Consider the following 11,529-nt stretch of genomic DNA (forward strand, 5'->3'; position numbering starts at 1 on the left):
GAATCCTTGAAAGCAGGCCACCTGGAAGTTCTCAGAACCTTAGCTTGTCATGTTGGGTAGTGCACAGGAAATGGGCAAATGGAGTCTGGACTTTGGTCTCTCTCATACACTCAAGTAATATTTCTTAAGCGCCCTCAACGTGCTAGACACTGAGCTGGTCATAGGCCTGCAGGCAGGGTTCCGGCCCTTGGAGCAGACAGTCCTTGAGTTCAGCTGACTGTCTCCCACATTGATCACACTAATACATGATAGGAGAGTCTAAGTGCAATGGAAGAAAAGCCCAGGGTGTGATGAGATCATAACATGGGGCCTTCCTGGGATTGAGCCATCAGCTTGACCTCTCTGTATGCCAAGACCCTGAAGAGGGAAAAGAGCATGGGAACAGCTCCTGTGGCTGTGAGGGGGACGTCGGCAGTAGCTGGGCAAAGCAGGGCAGTAGCAAGGATCTCAAGTTTTTTCTGGAGCACAGTGTGAGGCAGTTGGAGGGCTTTAGTCAGGAGAATCCCATGCTGCTCTGGCTGCAGGGTGGAGACTGGGCTGGCGGGACAAGGAGCAAGGAGAGGAAGTGGGGAGCCCCCTTCAGGCCATTGCAGTGGCCCAGGGTAAAGAGGGTGTCTTCACATCTAGAGGTAGATGAAATTGGAGTTAGAATGGATAAACATGGAAGTGGGGCTGAGGTGAAGAAGGAGGGCCCTGTGTGAACTCCAGCTTTCTCTGCAGCTGGGACACTGGGGACATGGACACTGGCAAGGAAGGATCAGAAGTCTTGTTTGGGGGGAATTCCCTGGCTGTCCAGTGGTTAGGACTCAGCACTTTTCATTGCAGTGGACTAGGTTAGTGGTTAGGACTCAGTGGTTAGTGGTTAGGACTCAGCACTTTTCATTGCAGTGGACTAGGTTCAATCCCTAGTCGGGGAACTAAGTTCCCCTGGTCGGGGAACTAAGATCCCACAAGAGCCATGCAGCAAGGCCAAAAAAGGAGTCCTGTTTTAAGGACAAGATATCTTTTAGGAATAATCCTATAGACCAGTGGCTTATGGCTGTACAGTGAGATCCCAATTTACGCAAAACTGATGCCTTTAGCACTATACTTCTGACTGTGATACATTTTGAGTTAATTTTTGTATGTAGTATGAGGTAAGATTGAAGTTCATTGTTTTCCATAGGTATATGCAGTTGTTCCATGCTGTTTGCTTCCCCCTTTGAATTGCTTTGGTGCTTTTGTCAAAAATCAGTTGACTATTTGAGACAGAAAGTGTGAATCTATTTCCGAACTCTCTGTTCATTAATCAATATGCCTCCCCTTAAGCTAAGACCACCCTGTTTTGATTACTGTAGCTTTATAGTAAGTCTTGAAATCAAGTAGTACTCCAACTTTGTTCTTTTTTAAAATTGTTTTCGTTACTGTAGATCCTTTGCATTTCCATGTAAATTTTAGAATCAACTTGTAAATTTCTACCAAAAACAGTGACTTATCACGGTCATGGTTTGATTGGTATTGCACAGAATCTGTAGACCAGTTTGTGGAGAATCACCATCTTCCAATCCATGAACATGGAGTATCTCTCTGTTTATTTAGGTCTTCTCTAATGTCCATTAAACTTGCTCTTTTCAGGCCTTTCCTAGTCCAGTGATATGACTTCTGTCCAGGTCACAGGGACTTACCTGTTGCTGAAGGCAGGAGTCAGTTCTCAGCTTCATCTTCCTAGGGCTGGTGGCCACAGTTGACACTTTCCCTCCTTAGAACAATCTCCTCACTTGGTTTCCAGGGCACCACACACTGCTAGGTTTCTTCCCACCCCATCATCAGCTCCTTTGTGTCTTCCTCCTCCTCACACTGATCTTTTTAAGAATGACCTGCCATAGGACTCAGACCTTCATCCCCTATCTACATTCACCCCCTTGGCTTCCAGTCTTGTGACTTTACAAATTTTTCCAGGGGATTCCCTGGCAGTCCAATGGTTAGGACTCCATGCTTTCACTGCCCTGGCCCGGGTTCAATCTCTGGTCAGAGAGCTAAGATCCCGCAAGCCGCATGGTGAGGAAAAAAAAAATCATCTACATCCTAGGTATCTACCCAAAAGCATTGAAAGCAGGCACTTGAACAAATATTTGTAAATAAATGTTCATTACTACTGCACTATTCATAATACCCAAAAGGTTGGAACAGTCCAAATATCCATGAACAGAGGAATGGATAAACAAACTGTGCTGTATACATTCAATGAATATTTAGCCATGAAATGAAGCGAAGTCCTATTATGTGCTACAGTCTGGATGAACCTTGAAAACATGCTAAGCAAATGAAGTCAGACACAAAAAGCGGCATATTGTATGAGTGTATATTTCAAATGTCTGAAATAGGCAAATCCATAGAGACAGAAAGCAGATTGCTAGGGGCTGGGGGTAAGAGGAGAGTAACTGCTTAATGGGTACAGGGTTTTATTTGGCGGATGATGAAAATATTTTGGAACTAAATAGAGATGATGCTTACACACTGCTGTGAATGTACTAAATATGACTAAATCATTCATCTTTAAGTGTTTAATTTTATATGAATCTCACATTAATTATTTCTAAATTTTATTATTTATTTATTTATTTTGGCTGTGCCAGGTCTTAGTTGTGGCATGCGGGATCCTTTTTTAGTTGCAGCCTGCAGACTTATTTGCGGTGGCATGTGGGATCTTTTTTTTTTTTTTTTTTTTTGCGGTACGCAGGCCTCTCACTGTTGCGGCCTCTCCCGTTGCGGAGCACAGGCCCCGGACGCGCAGACTCAGCGGCCATGGCTCACGGGCCCAGCTGCTCCGCGGCATGTGGGATCTTCCCGGACCGGGGCACGAACCCACGTCCCCTGCATCTGCAGGCGGACTATCAACCACTGCGCCACCAAGGAAGCCCTGGGATCTTTTTTTAGTTGCGGCATGCGGGCTTCTTAGTTGTGGCATGTGGGCTTCTTAGTTGCGGCATGCATGCGGGATCTAGTTCCCCCACTGGGGATCGAATCTGGGCCCCCTGCATTGGGAGCATGGAGTCTTACCCACTGGACCACCAGGGAAGTCCCTCACTTTAATTTTTAAAAAATCTACATGCTAATGATTTCCAAATGTTTATCTCCTGTCTGGACCTGGAGCTCCAGAAAAGTGCCTCTCAGATACCACCATTTGGATATTTAATAGGAGTTAAAATGTTCAGTTCCATCATGTCCCTCTTTTGCTCAAAACCCTCCAATGGCTCCCATCTCACCAAGAATAAAAGGCAAAGACCATCACGAGAATGAGAAGACAAGCCACAGACTAGGAGGAAATATTTGAAAAGTTATCTGATAAAAGATTGTTATCCAGATATACAAAGAACTCTTAAAACTCCACAATAAGAAAATGAACAACCCAATTAAAAAACAAAGACCTGAACAGACACCTCACCAAAGAGGATACACAGATGGCAAATAAGCACATGAAAAGATGTTCAATATCATATGTCATCAAGGAATTGCAAATTAAAACAACAGTGAGATACCACTACACACCTATTAGAATGGGAGAAATCCAAAACTCTGAAAACACCAAATGCTGGTGAGGATGTGGAGCAACAGGAACTCTCATTCATTGCTGGTGGGAATGCAAAGTGGTTCAGCCACTGTGGAAGATAGTTTGGCCGTTTCTTACAAAACTAAACATACTCTTACCATATGAACCAGCAATCATGCTCCTCGGTACTTACCCCAAGGAGTTGAAAACATGTCCACACAAAAACCTGTACCTGGATGTTTCTAGCAACCTTTTTTTTTTTTTTGGCGTGTCACGGGGCATGCGGAATCTTAGTTCCCCAATCAGGAATTGAACCCGTGCCCCCTGCAGTGTAAGCGTGGAGTTTTAACTACTGGACCACCAGGGAAGTCCCTCTAGCAGCTTTATTCTTAACTGTCAAAACTCTGGAAACAACCACGCTGTCCTTCAGTAGATGAATGGATAAATAAAGTGTGATACGTCCAGACAATGGAATATTAGCACTCAAAAGAAATGAGCTATCAAGACATGAAAAGACATAGAAGACCCTTAAATGCATATTACTGAGTAAAAGAAGCCCATCTGAAAAGGCTTATGTTTGTTCTGCATGATTCCAACTATGACATTCTGGAAAAGGCAAAATTATATAGACAGTAAAAGGATCAGTGGTTTCCAGGGATTTTAGGGGAAGGAGGGATGAATAGGCAGAGCCCAGAAGATTTTTACAGCAGTCTGTCTACTCTGTATGATACCACAATGGTGGATGCTTGTCATTATACATTTGTCCAAACGCCTAGAATGTACACCACCCAGAGTAAACCCTAATGTACTGTGGATGCTGGGTAATGATGATGCGTCCATTTAGGTTTATCAGTGGTAACAAAGGCGCCACTGATGGGGGGGGCGCTTTGATAGGGGGGAGGCTGTCCATTTGTGGCACTCTGTGCCCCCCCCTCATTTTTCCTGGACGTGATAGCTCTGCCTATTGCAGGACAATGATGGCTATTCTAAATGCTAAGGAAAAAAAAACACAGAACTGTTTCAAGTACTCAAGACTGACTTACAAACCAACCAACCACCTGGCTGGAACCCTTGCTAGCAGGCATTCTTATAAAAGAAACTTTCGAGCCTCCTTATATTGCTGGAAACTCTGCTGTGCTCCAGACTAGAGCCTCCTTACCTATGCTATGGATTTTAAATTTATTTTCTCTTATTTCATGTACACTGCTTTTTTTGGTTAGTGTATGATGGATGTGTTTGAAAAAAAAATGTATCTTTGGGAAAGCAATTACAGTTTGTTAATTTGAAAAAAAAATTTTTTATTGCACACTGCTTTTTAAAATAATTTATTTAACTAATAACTAGATTTTTATGAAAAGCATAAACTAGGTAGCACACCTTTAATACCAAACATGAAAATATATTTAACACTGAGCTTTACCAGTGGCTTTTGTACTTGATAAGATTACACATGAGACAGAGCTAGGGAGAGGGGAGCACTGTGCATGTTTAAAGCAAACATCAACATGGCAATTTTAGTGACATATGTTGAAACGCTCTGTTTAACAGAGCCAGGTGCATGACTGATTCAGTATGGTGACATCTCTACCAAACAGTGTCTCGCATTGTGTGGTGCATGTACTCCTTTCCCTAGTGACATATGTTGAAATTCTGACGTGTATTTATCTCTAAATATGCTTAAATAAAACAGTAGATGCAAAAAAAGGCACTCTGTGCCTTTTGCTCAATATTGCTGTGAACCTAAAACTACTCTAAAAGATAAAGTTTACTTTTTTAAATTAATTTATTTATGGCTGCGTTGGGTCTTCGTTGCTGCGTTAGGGCTTTCTCTAGCTGCGGCAAGCGGGGCTACTCTTTGTTGCGGTGTGCAGGGCTTCTCATTGCGCTGGCTTCCCTTGTTGCGGAGCATGGGCTTTACGCGCGCAGGCTCAGTAGTTGTGGCTTGCGGGCTTTAGAGCGCAGGCTCAGTAGTTAATACCACACGGGCTTAGCTGCTCCGCGGCATGTGGGATCTTCCCGGACCAGGACTTGAACCCATGTCCCCTGCATTGATAGGTAGATTCTTAACCACTGTGCCACCAGGGAAGTCCAAGATAAAGTATATTTTTTAAATGTAAACACATTTAAAAGACCAAAGTCGGTCATCACAGGGACCTGTAGGCCATTTGTCCCCTCCCTGACTGCATCGCCTACTGCCCTTCTCCTGGCTCATTCCCCTCCCACCACTGGCCTCCTCACTCGCTATTCTTCAAACCTGGCACATTCCTGCCCCAGAGTTTTTGCCCGTGTGCTCCCAACCCATGCATGGCTCTGTCTCCCAGAGGATACCGGTAATGTTACAGACGCCTCCACCTTGCATTCCCAGTTGATTTTTCTCCACGGTACTCATCCCCCATGCTGAAACATAAACTTTGTGTCTGTCTCCACCACCCATGCATCCCAGCACCTAGCACAGTGCCAAATGCCTGGTGCACGAAAGAGAGAGTGAAGGAGTACTCCCGGGTGACTCCTTGCTGCCGGTTTACGAGATGCTTCCTGAGGCGTCAGTATTACACTCCCGGCTTCTCAGATGCCAGTGGGGAGAATGACTCGAGCCCTGGACTGAAGTCACAGCTTTAGGCTCTGCCCCTCATCTCCTGTGTCCAGGTCCCAGTCACCCTCCCCATCTGCTGCCTGGCGCAATGATAGCTGCCCCTCCTGCCTTCCCCGGTGGGAAGGAGAGTGCCAGGTGTGGAGGGAAGGGTAGGAATGCAAAGAGGTGTATAAAAGTCCAGATGTTTGCAGCATCACTCCTCACGCGGTGAAAATACAATTCCCAGTTGGTCTTAGCAGTCTCGGAGTCTGTGCATTCACGTCTACATCCTCTGGTATCTGCTGCCTTATTAGGCAGGAGTTTCTCACGTGGCTCAGAGGATGTGTCAGGGTTCTCTAGAATCAATATGATGTTGGATGTACATATATATACATCCTATTCTGTTTCTCTGGAGAAATGGAATATATATACATATATAGAGAAAGAGAACACACACACACGTATATGTATATTTATATTTATGCAGATAAAGAGAGAAAGATGTTTATTTTAAGGAATTGGCTCACATGACTATAGGGGCTGGCAAGTCCAAAGCCTAATCTGTAGGGCAGGCCAGTAGCTGGAAATTCAGGGAATAGAGGATGTCTCAGTGTTGAGTCTGAATTCCACAGGGCAGCGGGCTGGAAACTCAGGCAGGGTTTCTGTACTACAGTCTTGAGAATTTCTTCATTGGGAATCCTCATTCTTTGCTCTTATGTCGGATTGGATGAGGCCTATCCACATGATGGAGGGTGACCAGCTTGACTCAACATCCTCAGTATGATTTAAACATTAATCACATCTATGAAAATCTCCACAGCAACATCTAAGCTGGTGTTCAACCAAACAGCTAAGCACCATGTGCCAAATTGACACCTAAAATGAACCATTGCAGAGAAAATGAACTTCTCTCTTTTGACTCAACGTCAAGGGCTTGAAATAAAATGCTTACACACGTCCAGCAGGTGAAAATGTGAAATGCGTCCTCTTCAGTTGCCACAGTAAAGTGAGTACTTTTTGAGTAATCTCTTCAGATCTTCCTTAGGCGTGAAACTGCTTATTTATTAACCAAACATATATTTATTCCTCAAACATGACCTCCTGCCCTGAAAAATGGGCATCACAAGAAAACGATTTCCCCAAATCAAGCAGTGAGATGCGTTGTGCAGAGAACAAGAAGCCATCCTTCCAAATTATAAACCCAGGGCAATAGATTTCTTTTAGCCGGAAGCCCAGGTTTTAACTCAGCTCAGCAAATGATCACCATATCATGTTACACTTGCACTAAATCATGTCACTTCCTGCAGCTACAGGGCAAAACCTAACTCCCCACATTTGTCATAATTCGATAGGTTTTTTATTCTAACTATAAATATGTCTAAAAGTGTTTTATTTTAGGTTGAATTTATTAAGCTCTTCTAAAACACTAGTTTGGAATTATTACACTTTGGACCTCCATCAAGAATAATCACAGTACGTTTTTCACACACACATATACATATATAAGCCAAACATATGATTGGGGCTAGGCTTGATATATTTAGGCATTTCACCAAGGAGGATATCCAGATGGCAAATAGTGCGCGAAAAGATGTTTAGTGTCATTAGCCATTAAGGAAATGTAAATTAAGACCACAATGAGAAATCACTACACATCTATCAGAATGGCTAAAATAAGAATTAGTGGGCTTCCTGGTGGCGCAGTGGTTAAGAATCCGCCTGCCAATGCAGGGTACACGGGTTCGAGCCCTGGTCTGGGAAGATCCCACATGCTGCGGAGCAGCTAAGCCCGTGCGCCACAACTACTGAGCCTGTGCTCTAGAGCCCGTGAGCCACAACTACTGAAGCCCACGAGCCTAGAGCCCATGCTCTGCAATGAGAGAAGCCACTGCAATGAGAAGCCTGCGCACCGCAACAAAGAGTAGCCCCCACTCGCCGCAGCTAGAGAAAGCCTGCTCAGCAAGGAAGACCCAAAGGAGCCAAAAAAATAAATAAAAATAATAAAGTTCCCTTTAAAAAAAAAAAAAGAAGAATTAGTGACAACATCGAATGCTGGCGAGGATGTGGAGAAACTGGAATACATTGGAATACACGTGGAATAATACATTGCAGGTGGGGATGTAAAATGGTACAGCCACTCTGGAAAACAGTTTGGCAGCCTCAGAAGAAACTAAACAGACCACTATCATATGACCCAGTAACTGTACTCCTAGGTCTTAATCCCAGAGAAATAAAAATGAATGTTCACGCAAAACCTGTGCAGGAATATTCATAGCAGCTTTATCTGTAATAGCCCAAAACTGGGATCAACCCAGGCATCCTTCACACAGGTGACTGGGTAAACCAACTGTGGTCCATCTGTACCGTGGATGACTCCTCAGCAATTACAGAGAATGAGCTATTGATTCATTGGACAACCTGAATGAAGTAATGTAAGGGAATTATGCAGTCACGCTGAGAGAGAGAGAAAGCCATACTGTATGATTCCATTTATGTAACATTTTTGAAATGGCAACATTTTGGAGATGCAGGACAGATTATCAGTTGCCAGAGGAGGTGTGTGTGTGATTATAAAAAGGCAGCACTAGGAATCCTTATGGTATTGAAACTGTTTCGTTTCTTGACTGTGGTGGTGGATATGCAAACCCACACAGGTGGTACAATTGAATGGAACCTAATACACACACAGGCACACACACAAATGAGTACAAGCAAACCTGAGAAAATCTGAATAAGATCAGTGAACTGTATCCATGTCAATATCCTGTTATATCTCAATAAAGCTGGGGGGCAAGGGGAGTAATGGGAAAAATATGTATTTCTCTCTCCAGGCTGTGATATTATACTATCATTTTGCAAAAGATTACCACTGGGGACTTGAACAGATATTTGCACACCCATGTTCATAGCAGCGTTATTTACAACAGCCAAGATGTGGAAGCAGCCCAAGTGTCCATCAATCGATGACTGGATAAACAAAATGTAGTCCATCCGTACAATGGAACATTATTCAGCATTAAAAAGGAAGGAATTCTGACATGCTACAATATGGATAAACCTTGAGGACGTTATGCTCAGTGAAATAAGCCAGACACAAAAGAACAAATACTGTTATGATTCCACTTACATGAGGTATCAAGAACAAGCAAATTAATAGAGGTAGAAAGTGAATAGAGGTTACCAGGGGCTGGGGGAGGGGAAGGGGGATGGGGAGTGAGTGTTTAATAGGGACAGAGTTTCAGTCTGGGAAGATGAAAAAGTTCTGGAGATGGGGTCTTCCCTGGTGGCGCAGTGGTTGAGAGTCCGCCTGCCAATGCAGGGGACACGGGTTCGTGCCCCGGTCCGGGAGGATCCCACATGCCGCGGAGCGGCTGGGCCTGTGAGCCATGGCCGCTGAGCCTGCGCGTCCGGAGCCTGTGCTCCGCAACGGGAGAGGCCACAACAGTGAGAGGCCCGCGTACCGTAAAAAAAAAAAAAAAAAGTTCGGGAGATGGATGGTGGTGATGTTTGCACAACACTGTGGTTGAACTTAATGCCATTAATCTGTACACTTAAAATGGTAAATTTTTTGTTATGTGTATTTTACCACAATTTTTTTTAGGTTTTATTTTAAAATAGCTTTATTGGGCTTCCCTGGTGTCGCAGTGGTTGAGAGTCCGCCTGCCGATGCAGGGGACACGGGTTCGTGCCCCGGTCCGGGAGGATCCCACATGCCGCGGAGCGGCTGGGCCCGTGAGCCATGGCCGCTGAGCCTGCGCGTCCGGAGCCTGTGCTCCGCAATGGGAGAGGCCACAACAGTGACAGGCCCGTGTAACATTAGGAAAAAAAAAAAAGAAAAGAAATTAACAGTGATACTTAACCGTGATATTACCATTTTAATTCTCAGGCTCCTTTTACATTTTACGCATTTTTCCCACAATATCCTTTATAACAAAAAAATTCAGTCCAGAATCACAGGTTTGGTTGTGCTGTCCCCAGCCTCCTTCAGTCTGGAACAGATTCTCAGTCTTCCCTGACCGCCCTGACACTTTAGAAAATTACAAACCAGCTACTTTGTAATCTGTCCCTCACTTTGACTTCATTGGATGTTTCCTCTTGATTAGGTTCAGATTGTGATCCCATAGGTTTTGGATCGTCGTGTTTTCATTGTCATTTGTCTCTAGGTATTTTTTGATTTCCTCTTTGATTTCTTCAGTGATCGCTTGGTTATTTAGTAACATATTGTTTAGCCTCCGTGTGTTTGTGTTTTTTACGGTTTTTTCCCCTGTAATAGATTTCTAATCTCATAGCGTTGTGGTCAGAAAAGATGCTTGATATGATTTCAATTTTCTTAAATTTACTGAGGCTTGATTTGTGACCCAAGATGTGATCTATCCTGGAGAAGGTCCCATGCACACTTGAGAAGAAAGTGTAATCTGCTGTTTTTGGATGGAATGTCCTATACATATCAATTAAATCTATCTGGTCTATTGTGTCATTTAAAGCTTGTGTTTCCTTATGAATTTTCTGTTTGGATGATCTGTCCATTGGTGTAAGTGAGGTGTTAAAGTCCCCCACTATTATTGTGTCACTGTCGATTTCCTCTTTTATAGCTGTTAGCAGTTGCTTTATGTATTGAGGTGCTCCTATGTTGGGTGCATATATATTTATAATTGTTATATCTTCTTCTTGGATTGATCCCTTGATCATTATGTAGTGTCCTTCCTTGTCTCTTGTAATAGTCTTTACTTTAAAGTCTATTTTACCTGATATGAGTATTGCTACTCCAGCTTTCTTTTGATTTCCATTTGCATGGAATATCTTTTTCCATCCCCTCACTTTCAGTCTGTATGTGTCCCTAGGTCTGAAGTGGGTCTCTTTTAGACAGCATATATATGGGTCTTGTTTTTGTATCCATTCAACAAGCCTGTGTCTTTCAGTTGGAGCATTTAATCCATTCATGTTTAAGGTAATTATCGATATGTGTATTCCTATTACCATTTTCTTAATTGTTGTAGTTTTGTTTTTGTAGGTCCTTTTCTTCTCTTGTGTTTCCCACTTAGAGAAGTTCCTTTAGCATTTGTTGTAGAGCTGGTTTGGTGGTGCTGAATTCTCTTAGCTTTTGCTTGTCTGTAAAGCTTTTGATTTCTCCATTGAATCTGAATGAGATCCTTGCTGGGTAGAATAATCTTGGTTTTTCCCTTTCATCACTTTAAGTATATCATGCCACTCCCTTCTGGCTTGTAGAGTTTCTGCTGAGAAATCAGCTGTTAACCTTACGGGAGTTCCCTTGTATGTTATTTGTCCTTTTTCCCTTGCTGCTTTCAATAATTTTCCTTTGTCTTTAATTTTTGCCAATTTGATTACTATGTGTCTTGGTGTGTTTCTCCTTGGGTTTCTCCTGTATGGGACTCTCTGCACTTCCTGGACTTGGGTGGCTATTTCCTTT

The sequence above is a fragment of the Aethalodelphis obliquidens genome, unplaced genomic scaffold, assembly GCF_003676395.1.
Source record: "Aethalodelphis obliquidens isolate GAN/ISIS:26980383/991018 unplaced genomic scaffold, ASM367639v1 scaffold53, whole genome shotgun sequence".
NCBI lineage: Eukaryota > Metazoa > Chordata > Mammalia > Artiodactyla > Delphinidae > Aethalodelphis > Aethalodelphis obliquidens.